Source organism: Drosophila melanogaster, chromosome X, assembly GCF_000001215.4.
Source record: "Drosophila melanogaster chromosome X".
NCBI lineage: Eukaryota > Metazoa > Arthropoda > Insecta > Diptera > Drosophilidae > Drosophila > Drosophila melanogaster.
Genome location: NC_004354.4, coordinates 20,746,369 through 20,760,956, shown reverse-complemented (window position 1 = coordinate 20,760,956; position 14,588 = coordinate 20,746,369). Strand labels below are relative to the sequence as shown.

At 43.7% G+C, this 14,588-nt stretch overlaps 2 long non-coding RNA genes across 2 annotated transcripts; one reads left to right on the top strand and one right to left on the bottom strand.

The window, feature by feature from the left end:
- Positions 1–3: 3 nt before the first annotated feature.
- lncRNA:CR43838 (long non-coding RNA:CR43838) lies at positions 4–1,221 on the top strand. Its single transcript, NR_073666.2, has 2 exons — positions 4–583; positions 808–1,221. It is a non-coding gene; the product is annotated as a long non-coding RNA:CR43838 (long non-coding RNA).
- A 109-nt stretch (positions 1,222–1,330) lies between these two features.
- On the bottom strand, positions 1,331–2,468 carry lncRNA:CR44710 (long non-coding RNA:CR44710). The gene is made up of 2 exons (NR_123972.1): positions 1,923–2,468; positions 1,331–1,846 (listed from the first exon to the last, which is right to left on the bottom strand). It is a non-coding gene; the product is annotated as a long non-coding RNA:CR44710 (long non-coding RNA).
- Positions 2,469–14,588: the final 12,120 nt, after the last annotated feature.

The following is a 14,588-nucleotide window of genomic DNA, read 5'->3' as shown; positions in this document are numbered from 1 at the left end:
ACGTAATATTAACCTTCGATTTCGTAGGTATGTGGAGTCGTGAGATGTCGATAGTTTTCGATGCTTATGCTGCGAGCTGTTTGGCATGGGCAATACTTCGCCCTGAAAAAAGTCTGATCTAGCGGTACGGTCCCTAAGGAAAGAAAGCAGTTCAAAACAGAATCTACCATTTTAAAGTTGGGTTGTTGATAATATATCAAAATATCGATATATCGATATAACAACAATCCTATTTTAAAGGGCAAAAGTACGTACGCTCAGAGAAGCTCCACCTGGCGCTTATTGTTAGTTTTGGAAACTATGAAAAGCGCTACTGGTGCCGCGGTGTAGTCAGGAACTAAGGATTCTGCCTCGCATTGGTGAAAGGCGCTTTTACGGTACTTTTTGGAACTAGAAGTTCTTTCTCATGAAAGCGCCACCTATGAGGGCGCAGCTTATAATACTAAGGAGCCATGGATATGAAAGTGCGTTCTACGACCGCCAGATGGCATAAGGAAATTAAATGTTTGAAAATCTGCACAGCTCAAAGGTCGGCAATGCATTTTATGCAAATTTACAAGCAGCCCAAAAGAAGGCTACAAAGGTTGGTGAGCTCGGCACATCCTTTTTTAATTTTCAAATGAAAAAAAAAAAAAATGCAAATGTTTTTAATTATACCTCTTCCTCTCTCATTTTCCGTTTTAAGCTGTTAGTCATCCACGTTTTTTTAATTACCAATTTTATTACAACCCTATCGAGCTTCAACTTTGAATTTAAACATAAACCCACCTATTCTAACTTTTTTCGTCAATCGTTTGTTTATTACAGAAATGCACAAAACGCTAATTTACCAGCAAATTATTGGTCCCACTTGACAATATGGGGTCTTGACAATATGGTTCTCTGCGGCAGCGACTCATTGCAAAAAATCCAAACGGTGCTAAACAAGACCATGATTCTTATTACTGGCTCTGAATGGTACGTCAGCCGGTGTCTCCTGTCGAAGAACAGATATCGTTATATTCCAGCAGAAATAACAATAGACTACAGTACCACCGAAGCAGACTTGCCCGACGTCTCCATATACGAAGAGAAGGCACTCCACTTCTATTGAACTAAAACAAATTACAGTTCTAAATAATTTTTAAACTAATTGATATTAAGCAAACTGTACAATACAATGAATATAGATATTATAATTCGATATAATAACTATAAATACTTAAATAAAATTATAATTATAATTAATCTAAGAAAACTACCAACATTCATAGCCCATTAGGTTTTACTTATTTACATATGTGTTCTTTTTCCTGATGAAAATTTAATTAAAATAAATAAATAAATATATATATGCACTGATTTTTTCTTTTTATTTTGTGGATGGCTTCGAAAAATACATTTTAAAATCTATTGTTAACCCATTTCTTTCCCATTCCTTTCAATGGCGACTGAAATGAAAAAGATCAGAGTGTCCTGGAGTATAATACATACTTGCAAATAAATTTATGATATTAACATTAGCTGCATGGGTGTTCAAGGCAGACTAGGAAAACATTATCTTGGACTGCTTTTTCGGCTCGGTATATCAAGTGCCAATTGTGTTACCTGTTTGCACGTCGTCGCTGCAAATAAACCTCTTCTATCGCTTTCCGCTGATCTCAGGTGCAGTGCGCAGATTTGCGATTTGGAAATCGACATCCGGCCCTCGGATGCAACACTCGGCACTGCCAATATTATCATCAGGCTACTGCGTAACTAAGCCCTTTGATAGTCATCTGAATTCCATTCACGGCTGCTTTTAATAAACACGGAGAGCTAATCCCTGGCCCTTTTGGTCTCGGTTTCAGTTTCAGTTTCAGTTGAGCTGTGGGTCGGTTTTGAGTTTTGAGTTTCGGAGAGATCTGCCAGGACGATAAAGGACTTGCATGCGACATAATTACCGCTGATTGAATTGGGCCCGTCACAAAGGTGATGAATCGCATATCGCAGATGTCGGATAAGCGCACCGTTCGGCTGTTTACCCATTTTCCCAAAGTTTCCTCCGTTCCGTTTTTTGTTTTGCTTAGCGGAAATGCGCACTCGCAAAAAATGCAGAGTCCTGGGCCTTTGTTGACTCACTCGCTTGTTTGCCAGCCTGTTTATTTGGCTGTTTGGCTGTCAAATCAATGGGACATTCGAGTAAATGTGCACTACAGTGGGACTTCGATGAGGGGGAGCTTCTCCCTTGGCAGGCCATCCTGAGAGGCTCCACTGTGTCTGCGTTTTTCCACGGCTGGCGTTCATTAGTTTATCCACCAGCACCATATTTGCTCACCTCTTGCGAGAAAAACTGAACAAATGAGGTCCTCGAACATAGGCAGCTCTTGAACGTCAAAAGGATCAACACACCAACTAGGATCAACTAACACTCGACGTCAATTTTAAAGGCAATTTTTACGTTTTAAGCTTTCCGATTAAAAATCAATGTGTTAAGTGACACCTTTTTAATATGTTTTGGGATAAATAATTTTTGACTAAACCAGAATTGTGAACTGCCTCAAAATACTATTTTAAAAATATGGCAAAATGAAAATAAAGTTCCGAATTATGTAAGTCATTTATTTTAATATTTGGGCATATTTGAGCATTAATTGAAATGGGTCGCTCATTTTAGGGGCAAAGAAAGGATAATTGAACTGCCGGGCGGATGAGGAAAATATGTCAAAGGAGTAACCATCACTGGGGGACCACATCTCATCGATTCTGGGCGGATTGAAAGGGCTTAGCTCGGAATCCGATTGCAGTTGGAGTTCTAAGAGCTCCGGTCTTCCGCTTTTGCCCGGTGCTAAATGGGATTTTATTTGGGCAACGCTGCATAATAGATGATATGATATAATATGATTTGCCTACACAAAACGAAAATCAGGCTGCTGCCGCTCGACAATCAACTTGTCCATAATACATGAGTTTTGCGGGGGTGTGTGGCGGGTGGTGTCGGCAATCAGTCAAATGTAATAATAAATAAATAAATAAATCAGGAGCAGGCACATAAACAACGGCACTCGCTGTTAATGGCAACACAAATGGAGCAGTCGGGATTAGAAATCACAAATGGAAATCAAAAATAAAAATGCCAGCCTCGACATGTACTTGTCTTTTTCAGGTTCCAAATGTCTGGTGATCCTGGAATACTCGATTTTGGGATTGGAAATGGCAAATTATTATTTATCGTGAGCCCATCTCCAGCACCTGACAAAAAAGCCAAGTAAAACGAAAAACAATATTTACAAATGCAAATATACGATTCGAAATGACCTAATCTCTTCTTTTCACTGATAGTGAAAATAGTGATAAAACATTGATATTATCTTGGAATTTAAAACATTCGACGAACAATGTAAGTAGTAAGTTAAGAGCTGATTGATGATTTAAGCAAGCCTCAAAAACGAGAAATTTATTTTGAAAACCTTCTTACTATCAATGGACCGGGCACACGTTAATATATCGATGAAATTTGAAAAGCTATTCCACATATCGAACCCTCGGAAAAGTGACTTCTGCCCCGAGATCGGGTTTTTGGGTTCGAAGGTCCTGGGGCCATTAGCAAAATCAACAGCCACACTCAGCCAGCCATTCACTCGTGCACCCATTCACCACTCAGTGAATAAGGACACTCGCAGTTGCATTCACACTCTCGCCCCGAGAAAAGGACATTTCGTCCCACTTACACTCACTCACCTAGAAGGCATCTACATCCGCCATCCTCCATCCGTCGCTCTCTTTCGCTCCGCATGCGGCGGTCTCTTTCTGCAGGACTCGCTGCGGCACCGTCGATGTGGAAAATGTTACGCTACAATTTAATTGAAAGGATAATCAGGCGCACAGCGGACGAGCGTTATGTGAGGAGCGCACTCATTCAAAAAAAGAAATAAAAACGGTGTGAGGAGGAATGAGCGGTAGCGAGAGGGAGATGGGGCGATGGGCATTAGAAAGGGACAGGACGATAAGCACGGACAAAAGGCAGCGCTAAAAGCTGCAAATGAATGAATGAGGCGAATAGAAATAAAATAGCAAACGGTGGCAGCACAACATCGGCTTTTGTTGTACCCGTCAAGTGTCCTTTTTGATGACGACGACACACAGCAAGGCGACGACTCGCAAGACACTGCGAAAAACCAGAGCGTAATTTTAATTAATTGATTCAATTCCTCCGAAATAAATAACAATCCGAGAGTAACAAGAACCAATATTTAGCCAGATTTCGAAGATAACAGAATGGTGTAATAATAAGCTAGAAACTGAACGTGTAAACGTGTATGTATAAATAATATATTTTATTAGGCCACGGTTAGTGTTATTAACTTTTTCATTTCATTTAATATAGTTTATGTATTATCAATTTATTAATAAGTCATCAAACAAATGATGAATGCCTAGCTAACCCTTCTAGACTTGCACTGAATTAAATCATATTAAGCTCTCGCAAAACCCAGTGCAACCACCCATTTCGCTCAGTGTGGCTACGGGGTGGCTTCTGGTAGACCTCGCTTGTGGCCGGGTACGTGAGCCCACAACGTGGCCAGCTTTGCTTCCTGCCCGAGCCGCCCGATCCTCGCCAGAGCCGGGGCCAGAAAACCAGTGTCCTGTGGCGCGGAAGGTCCTGCGAAGGGTTGTCAACTGCGAGTGGGAAACACGAAATACAAAATACAAAATGCGAAACACTGAATACAAAATAAAATAAAATAAAATATAAAGCACGGGGGCTGCGGGGCGGCGATTGGCAAATGAAACTCGAATGAAATAAAATTAAATGCGTTGCACAAGTTGCAAATGCGAGCGAGCAACAATCAAAAGGATTCACGCTGCGTGTCCTGTTCCTCGCTGTGAAAAATGTAATTTTAATCGAATTCACTCACCCCTTTCCAGTTTCCCTTCCCCTTTCCGGGGTCCTGGTTCCGGCATAGTTTTCCTCTGCCCTCCAAGTGCCAACCGTATTAGAGCAACTAAGTCCCGATCCTTTCCTGATTTGTGTTGTGCCAACAACAGTGGCCGAGTTTGTCGAGCTGCCGAGCTTACTCAGTTTTTCGAGTTGACGCAGCGGGCGCCGCCGGAGGCCAAAGGCATTCTTCCGCGAGAAATGCAATTAACTTGGCCAACGGCAACTAACCCCTTTGTTTTGCGACGAGCACGAGGGATCGGCGGGGGGCGGGTACGGCCAGCATCCCCCCGCAATTAAAACAAAAGGCAGGAGTCGCTAATTAACATTGTTAGCATTAGCGCAGCTCAGTAAAACAAACGGAAGAACAAGCCAGAGTGCTCAAAAAATCGGGTGGCTCTGGGCAAACTTTGACCTTTTCGGTAGCAAAGCACTGGTCCAAGTCGAACCATCGATTCTCTGCCGACTCTAGTTGCCTAAAAATGATCACATTTCGCACTTTTACTAGCTATGTAGATATACTTTCTCCGTGTGCATGTTCTGCCTCAAATAAAACCGTTGTCAGCTACCACTAACTAAGTTATTAGAGCGTTCAGAATGTATTTATATTAGTAAATTACAAATTTAACCCCGTTTTGTCTCAAATAGTATTATACTACAACACATTGAGCTAGGTTCTCAGGATTAGTTAGAATGCCGAAAGTCCTTCATATTTCTAAACGACTCGCTCGGAATCTGATCAAATTTGCAAACCGACAGCCCCCTTATCCGCGAATCTTTTTCTGTGGCATCATCAGCGACACATGTAAAATTAAATATTGTTTATTGTCAGAGCTAACCCGACCTTTGGCCCCGTATTAATCAACCTTCTGTGTGCCCAGCCCCCAGCCCCCGTTCCCGCTACCCACGCCCCCTTTTTCGCGGGCTGTCACTTGTTTATTTATCGACTTGCCAACCGTTTTGCACTCGGATTTCCCCCTTTTTTTCTGTTTTTTTCTGTTTTTTTTTCTCTTTTTTTGGTTCGTGTGTCAGTCGCTTGTTAAACAAAAAAGCGAAAAAGGGGCCACATTTATAGCTAATTTTCTTGTCATTGTTTTGACTTTTACACCTCCGCCGGCGCGTGTTTACCTGTGAATTCGGTGGCCAAAGAGAAATTGGGGATTCGGGGCTCTCGAGTGGCGTCGTCGCATTGTTTGGCCATGTAAAATAATATTGTATTTGGGCTGTTTGCCTGCGCAACTTGGCTAATGAAGGGGTGGATTGGTGGATTGGTGGATCGGGCAGATCGGTGGGTGTGCTCTACATAGTCCTGGCAAGGAAGGACTTGAATGTCGGCGAAGCCCCACAAGAATGTGTTGGCACGCGAACTGCGTATATGCATCGCTTGGTAGGCATTTCAGCTATCCCCAGAGTAGCTGGCTTTTATATCTAGTACTTTAGATATCAAGCACTTACATCACTTAGAACAACTTATAATGCAAATAATGCATTTGAAAAACCTTGTACCAGCAGGACAAATACGAGTGGGCAAATACGTTTTTTAATTATCTCAGGCTTGTGGTAGTTCTTCCTCTGGTCCATCAAGGATTAAATGAGCCACGAAACATCCAAATGGAACTGTCCGAGTCACCAGGACGATGTGAAATACTTTACTAAACTTGAATTTGGTTGAGGAATGTGATTAACTCTGTGCACTGACAAAAGTAACTTAAATGATAAACAAGAAAGCAGTATTTTAATGTTCAAGTTCAAATTTAAGTATTCTATGATTACAGATCTTCTAAAAGAAAAAATGCGTCCTAACTAGAACGCAACCTCGTTGTCCAGCTTGTACCAAAAATGTCCAAGTTGATGAGATTACGCAACTGATAAGGATAAAAATGCCTACGAAGAGGCAATCCCTGACCATCTCACTAACAATTTGAGCACTCGACACAATTGGTATTTACATAAACACCAGGAAGGAGGAAAAATTTGACACTTGACAAATTTGTAAAAATCAGACTGGCGCCACTCTCGGTTTTCGGTCTGATTTATGGGCTCCGTTTTGTAGCTGAAACCGAACAGCAGTTGTAGGCCCAGATCTCGATCTCGATCTGGATCAGGATCAGGATCGGGTCGAATTAATGCGAAGCACTTTGCAATTGAGTTGTCAAATGCGGACAAACAAGTGGCACCTACGTGGAAATAGGAGAACGGTAATTGAACCCGAACCGAGCCTCAGGACTTGGACGGGGAAACTAAGGACGATCCAGGACGAACCTAGGGCTAGCACCCATTTCCAGCTTATTACTCAATCAACGGGCTCATTTGTTTTTAACTGGAAGCAGTTGTTTTCGAACGCCGGCGTGGGATGTTGCCTGTTTTGACAGCATCCCCGGTGTAATTGGAACTTCAGTTAGTTTGAGATCCTGGGTCCTGTCGCTTCTCGATCCTTGGGCTGCCGCTTTTGGCGCGTCCACTGCCGGCGATACATTACCATTTGCAGTTCGATTTCCTCGATGACGACTATCTGACCTACTTACTACCTGATCCAAATGCGAGGCCATGCGACAGCTGTTCAGATTTGGCAACTGTCGTGGGTCCTTTATCCTGCAAGGTCCTTTTTCGATTTGTACTCGCTTACACTGCAAGAACACTTCGTGCTTAGCTATAAAATACAAAAGATTGCCTTTCTTCTTCATTTTATTGTAAATCAACTTCAGCTTTCAGCATTGGTAAATGGTAAGCCTGCGCTAATGAAAAGCTGAAGAGTCGACACACTTAACACCCGTTTTGTTCTCTTCTGCACTAAGCACAGCTAATTTCGTCGAGTGTACGACTGCCTCCGCAATGTTATCCGTGCGTCAGGAGGCAATTAGCCCGGCATGAGGTCCTCGGAATCAGCTGTAGATAAGCAGCCTGCTCCCAGGGCACCACATGCTTGACCACTGGGTGCCCTGGACAAATTGCCTCGGGGCCGGCCGGACTTTGCAGTGGGACTGGCGGACTGGAGGCGTGGAATCTGGATGGGCAATATTCACGACTTGACCGCGGAAGTGACCAAAAGGCAGGGGCGCATGCGCGGCGGATTAGCAGGGGCGTCCGAAGGGGCTACGCGAAGGAGGGGCGCCGAGATCGCATTGTCCACATCACGGACCGCCTGGAATGAAGCCGTTAGCGACTTCCAGCATCATAATTAAGGTGTCGTAATTGCCGCCCCTGAGACGCGACATTAGTGCCCCGGCACGCAGGCTCTGCCGCCCCTCAAGCCCCTCAAGCCCCTTGGAAGCCGACAAACACCGACCAAACGAAACCCAGCAGCTGCAGAACTCAACCTCAATGCCAACCGCCGACAAAGTTGCCTTTGTTGGAAACTTTATCAGCATGCAAATAAAAAAATCCCATCCCGAGTCCCATTCACAGAAAGGCGAGAGGGACGGCAGCAGATTAGGCGACGGACACCAAGTGGCCGGAAACCCATCGGATAACTGACACAAGGGCTCCAAGTGGAGCACTCTGCCAAATGAAATCGAGTTTACTGCGACAGTTGGACAAGAGATGTGCGGACGATCCCCTCTGTAATGGTTGCATAGATATGGGCGATTTGTATGAGAAAGGTAACTGAATCACCGTTGAATTGCTAGAGGGAAACGAATTTTCTAAGGCAATAGTTTCCCAATTTGAATAGAACTGTCTTTTAAATAAAAGAAGTAAGCGATGTTAAGCAGCTTTAGTTTTCTGTTCAATCTTATAACTGGAGATCTTGTTAAATACCACAGAACGTGTTGATTGCCGAGAAATCTTGCCGTGTTTTCCCGTTCCCTGAAAACCGCCTCCTTTGACGTTCCAGTCAAGTTCACTCCCGGCAGCAGTTTGTTTTCCACGCGCCATCCCCACAATTCCAGCCAGAGCCCGGCACATCTCTCTATTTGCCAGGACTTTTACGTGCGCCATTTGCCACGGGACAGGAATATATTTTTGTATCGCATCGCACGGCCAATTTGATGACATTATTACGCAGAACTGCACAAAGTGTCGAGTGGACCGGCTAGGGACTAGTGACTAGGAAGCGGCAGAGGCGACGGACACATGGGAGTGTCCTTTTCGCCAGCGGTCTTGGCATGTGTTGCTGAGCATGAAAATTGCAATTTTTCGCCAGATAATCCTGGAATCCCAGAAATAGAACCCCAGAAATCAGGAACAATGCTGCAATGTTACTCGGCAATTGGCAATTGGCAATTGGGTGAGTGGCAATTGATTCGTTGCACCATCAGCATTGTCCTGCGAATGGATCCTTTATGTTTTTTGCTCACTTGCCTGTCATGTTGTGGGGTCGACCGCAGTCGTTTGGCCACAGCGGGCAGTCCAAAGAGTATACGTGGAATCCGTGCATCCCATCGATCGCAGCGCATCGAAAGGATGGACAATAGCTCAATTTGGCGCATTTTCAACGCTTTGCTGGCCAAGGTGTGATCCATTCTCCAGATCGGTGATCAGTGATGTCATTATCTGAAGTGCTAAGTGGCCGCGTGTGACCAATTTTCAGCTGGCCAGCGGCAAATGGCGGGAGTGTTAGTATGTTGTCAATCGATGCAATTGCTAAATACCTATAGCAAATGACTTGAAAAGGAATATTTATTGGTCCATACAGCAATTATCACAAAAATTAGTCAACAAATTCAAGATTTATATTTAATATGTATAAACTTTAACCTAGTGCACAACTATGTATATTAAGAAATAGGGAAATCTTATTAAAATATACTGAATTTAACAACAAGAACCGAAGGAATGTCGATACTACAAAAAATATTCGTTAATTAATTGAACTAAAACAGAACTAAAACAGAGTTTCTCAGCTTTCGCAGGCAAAGGTTGAAACTTACTTAAATTCTTTATTTGAAACAAAATTCTGAAAACACATGCAGCTCAATTTGACTTTTGGCTGTCCAAATTGACTTGTCCATTGGCGAACTGAATATTCTGTGTACATTTTCCTCCATTGCGTTTGGCTTTTCATCTATGGGAGCTAAAAAATAGGAGAGGAAATGAAATGACCGGAAGTTAAATCAAACCAACTTCAAATGCCCGAAATTGCCGAGGAATTCGAGACCAGAACTGAACCCGTCGCATTCCGAACACGTAACAAACTAAGCCAAAATTCAGCTGGAATACGTTCACAAACACGTTGCTGTTGACCTTTTGCGAATAATTCAAATAAAATTTACACCTTTGAGCCAAACGGAAGAGGGGCGGCGGAACGGGGGCGTGGCCGTTGGCCAAGGGACTGCAGGCGGAAATCCTTTTTCCATTTCATTTTATCACAAATGCAAACGCACACACTGCTGAAATATCGCATCTCTGCAAATTTATCGGCTAATGCTCCGATTTCTTGAAATTTTTTAAATCACCAACGATTGGTATTCAGTTTTTAAACAAATGGAAATCAAGAAATTCGTTGCACTTTATGTTTGCAAGACTGGGTCGTTCAGAATTAATAAAAACAAGAGTCTGAAGCTTAATCACATTTGATGCCCCTATTTTCTCACCGTGCAGACACACAGCTGCTGTAAGTTATAGCCGAAAAATAAATTGAGTCTTGGCCACTGAAGTTGATTATGGTCTACGCCTCAACAGAGCTCGGCCAACAAATTTTCTCGATTCGGTTGAAAAATCAACACCAAGCCGGCCTTTCAAAGTGGATGGGGCTGGTCATGTGTGCATGACACGTCCTACCTCCCGTTTCTGCCCTGCCCCCCCCCCCCCCATTCCCCTACTCACTTTCCCAGACCTTTTGCCTTTTCTTTTGGGCCAATGTGTCTGGCCTAAGCCCTGCGGCTCACATATCAGCGCGCATTAAAACAAAGTGGGCATCAATGTAGAACCCCAAGCCGGGCCAGAAACCTACACTGTCCCCCGCCGACGCCTCTGGTCCAAAGGGGGTAACTCAATTTGCACAAAAGAAAGGCAAAACAAAAACAATTTAGGGGAGATCCTTTGCATTAAGGCCCTGGCGAGCAGGTTGGGTTATACCCTGGAAAAATGGAATTTGAATTTTAAGACGCAGTCACGTGTGATATTTTCACCGAGTTAATTTACAGTACTTTGTAATATAAAAATATATAAATAAATTCAAGGCTTGCGTTGTATTTTCAATTTGTATTTAAAGAAATATGCAAAAATTAACGAAAAATAAGCCATTTCCGTTATTCAAAACTGTAAGCTGTACAAATGCTTAGGCTGGCTCTCCCACTCCCATTCGTTTTACAGGGTACTCTGGGAAAGGATCAAACGGACAGCGGCAGCTTTAACTTATCGGAGCGCTCGGGGTCCCAATTATTAACGCCCAAAGCTTCAAATCCGCTTAGCCGAGCCCCCGGAGAAGTCAATCCGTCTGCCTAAGCCCCCGCATCCCAGATCCTGCAGACTGGAATCTAGCAACTGGAATCTGAGTCCTGGGGCGTTTCACACTCGATATATGCTAAGTAGGCACATTCAAGCAGATGTCGCAGGTTCGAGTTTTTCGAATCTCCAGAGAGTTCCAGACGGAAGTGCTCTTGACACCATGGCGCCGGAATTCGTGTGAAAAGTGTTGCAGGACAACGCAGGGAAGATGCACTTGAGGAGCTAATAAGTTGAGGAGATGCGACCTGACCCTCACACATCCGAGGACAAGTGTGTTGGCCCAACACATCCTGCAAGGACCCATTAATCGCAGTTCGATAATAATTTCATGCTCGTTAACGGGTCACCTTCCCCTAATTTTCTGGCATATTAGTTACAGGACCTCCGACCCGTCGCCTCGTCCTTGTTATCGTTAAGCAGTCGCTAATTAGACGCACATGTGTAACACGAAACCGCATTTAAGTTTCGGGGAATGAAAAGTGGAAAATGGAAGGGACGCAATGGAAACACAGGAGCAACCACCGACACCAAAACACCAAAACAGCAAAACACCAAAAACCTCGCTCCTTTTTGTTCCGGCGAAGCACTAAAACTGTCCCAATTGTTACGAAATTATACACTTGAACTTCTCAACTTTTTGTCCTCCGTCTTTTCCTCCTCCTTTTTTTTTTTTTTTTTTTGCTTGCCATTTTCCACCCCCTCGACCAGCAGCGGGTTAAGTACTTGCCCGCAGGCCAGTCTGTGAATTGTGATCCTGAAACTGAAACTGTAAATGGAACTGCCCTGGTCACAGTCACACTTCCTTAGCGCTAATCCTGCCAAAAAAACATTTATTGGCAAAAGTGTCAAATGATTTTTAATGGTCTTCGTGTGGGAAATTGCACATGCGAGGGCTTCCAGGCGGAGTTTGGCGGGATTAAATCTATTTTTTCTTTATATTTGCAATAATTTCATTCAAAAATTCGAAGTTCAAACGGTTCTTCGGTAAATGCTAATTAAAAATTATAATATTTTTTAATATATACATTGGTATCTTCAACAGTATATAGCCGAATTGGACTTTATATTTTAAATAGCTTCAGATAATAATAGGTAATTAAGCTATCTTAGAGTAGAAATGCGAGGTAGAAAAACAGAAAATCTCCCCAAATCGACTTCGATTAAGAATCTCCGACAGATATCTGCTTGATTTCCTCCCCTTTCCGGATAACCTATTTCCTTAATAATCTTTCCGCGGCTAAGGAATGCGGCAGCGGGTAAGAGAACAGATTTAATATCTGGCCGCCCCTTTAATCTATCAGGGAAACAGCTGCGGCCAATGGCCAAAAATCGGACAATCCACCATCGAACATCGCTGCCGCTCTGGATATTGTTATTTTCCCCGGGCCTCTCCGCTCCGGATTTATTTTCGTCCTTCTTTGTTTTTAATAAATTTCAGGGCGGGGTGGGCCAGGAGAAGTAGAAGGAGCAGTAGCAGGAGCAGGACGTGGTCATGATAGAGCTGATGGCTCTGTTGCTGCGAGGACTCCCCTTGGCCGACCAGCTCTTGTCCTTTGTTATTTCGCCTGGCGACATTTGCATGCCTCATTTGAGGACAAGTTCCTCTTCATTTATTTATTTTATTGCGGCCTCATTCGCGTTATGAACTCAATGGCCTGTGGACATTATTTTAATAATTGCACTCCCATTCGCTCTGCGCTGGCCCCTTGCCCTGTTTATTACTCGCATTCCATTGATTTTCATGGATTTCTCGTAATAAACTTTTCTGTATTGTAATTTTTTATGTACACAATTTCAGCTGCCCGGTAATCTCGTTATGCCCTCTATATTGCGAGGAAAAGCAGGCAGAGTCGCCAAATTATTGATCAGAAGCAGATACTCGAGGGGCTCTCAATGGCTGACAATGGAGACACGAGCCTTAGCAGGTGGAATAGCTTTGGGAGTTCCATCGCAAAGGACATTGCTTGCGAAGGTCCTTACTGCAATAAGATGTTTTTAAAAAATTTAACTTCGAAATGTAGTCCAACTCTTGCATATATTGGGGTCTTATGTTCAAAATAACTTATCAAAAAAACATATATTCAGAGATCATGTTCGTGGTGTATACCACATACCTCACATGAAGGACGCAATCAGCCGGAAGACACGCCGTCTGAGATCTCCCGCCTACCTAACCCTAGCCTAGCACACATTCATGGGCCAGGAGCCGCGCTCAAGCCCCCGGAATGGAAACTAATCCGGGCTAAGCTTACACACACTTTGTGGGCTAATTTATCTTGAGTGGATCGCGGAGAGAAGCCGGAGGAGGACAAAGGGCTATCGATCGATCCCGGCATTCGGCATTCAGTGATCAGTATTCAGCATCCTGCGAGGTCCTTTGTGTCCGGGTGTGCTTTTGTGCAGTTCGATATGCATAGGTGCATCTCATTCGCCGGATGCGTGGGCAAGTGTCGGTTGCACAATGGCACACACGGATGGCACACCATGCAGCGAACAAAGGACCTGCACGATCGCCCGATGAAGGATTATCCCAGACAGCCAGTCTGCGGAATCCTTTTGCGGGGCATGCATATATTAGCCCTAAGTGCGGCTTAGCCGAATGCTAATAGCCAGAGAATGGGAAATACAAACTACAAACACACCAATTCGGAACTCTCAAATCCGCACACTGCAATCCGAAATCCGAGTCCACACATGGCAGTGCAACCTGTAGTCTTAGGTGGCTTTTATTGTGCGCCGCCCTTTGTGCCAATTGTTGCCACAAATTGCTGAACAAAGACAAGTGTAGCGCCGGCGCTGCCATCGATCCCGTTCCCATTCCCGTTTCCGATCCGGATTCGGATCCCTTATCCTCTCTATATCCATTGCCACCCATTAATATTTCAATCGCTGAAATATGCGGCTCGAGCTCACCAATCGATGCTGCCATTTTGTATTCATAGCACGGGATTTGCTTAGGTGGGGATATGTGGAAAACGGACGCTGCAGAATGTGGAAATCCAGGACAAGTGCATTTTGAAAGAATTCCCATTCGAAATCCGCCGAACTATACATTCCCTACATTTATTCAGGCAAGGCCTGGCATAACAAGTAAGCAAGGAACACAATGGGACAAGTCTCTAAATCAAAGTTTAAAAAATACAGCTTTATCATATAAGTTATAGATATCTACGACCACTTTAAAATATGTTTCCAAAATTCCAAAAATTTTTCCAACTAAAAAGCGTTAATTTTTTTAAATAGATTTTTGCGGTTTTAAACTCCAAAGTGCTGCCAATTCGAAATTCCTGCACTTCTTCACTGC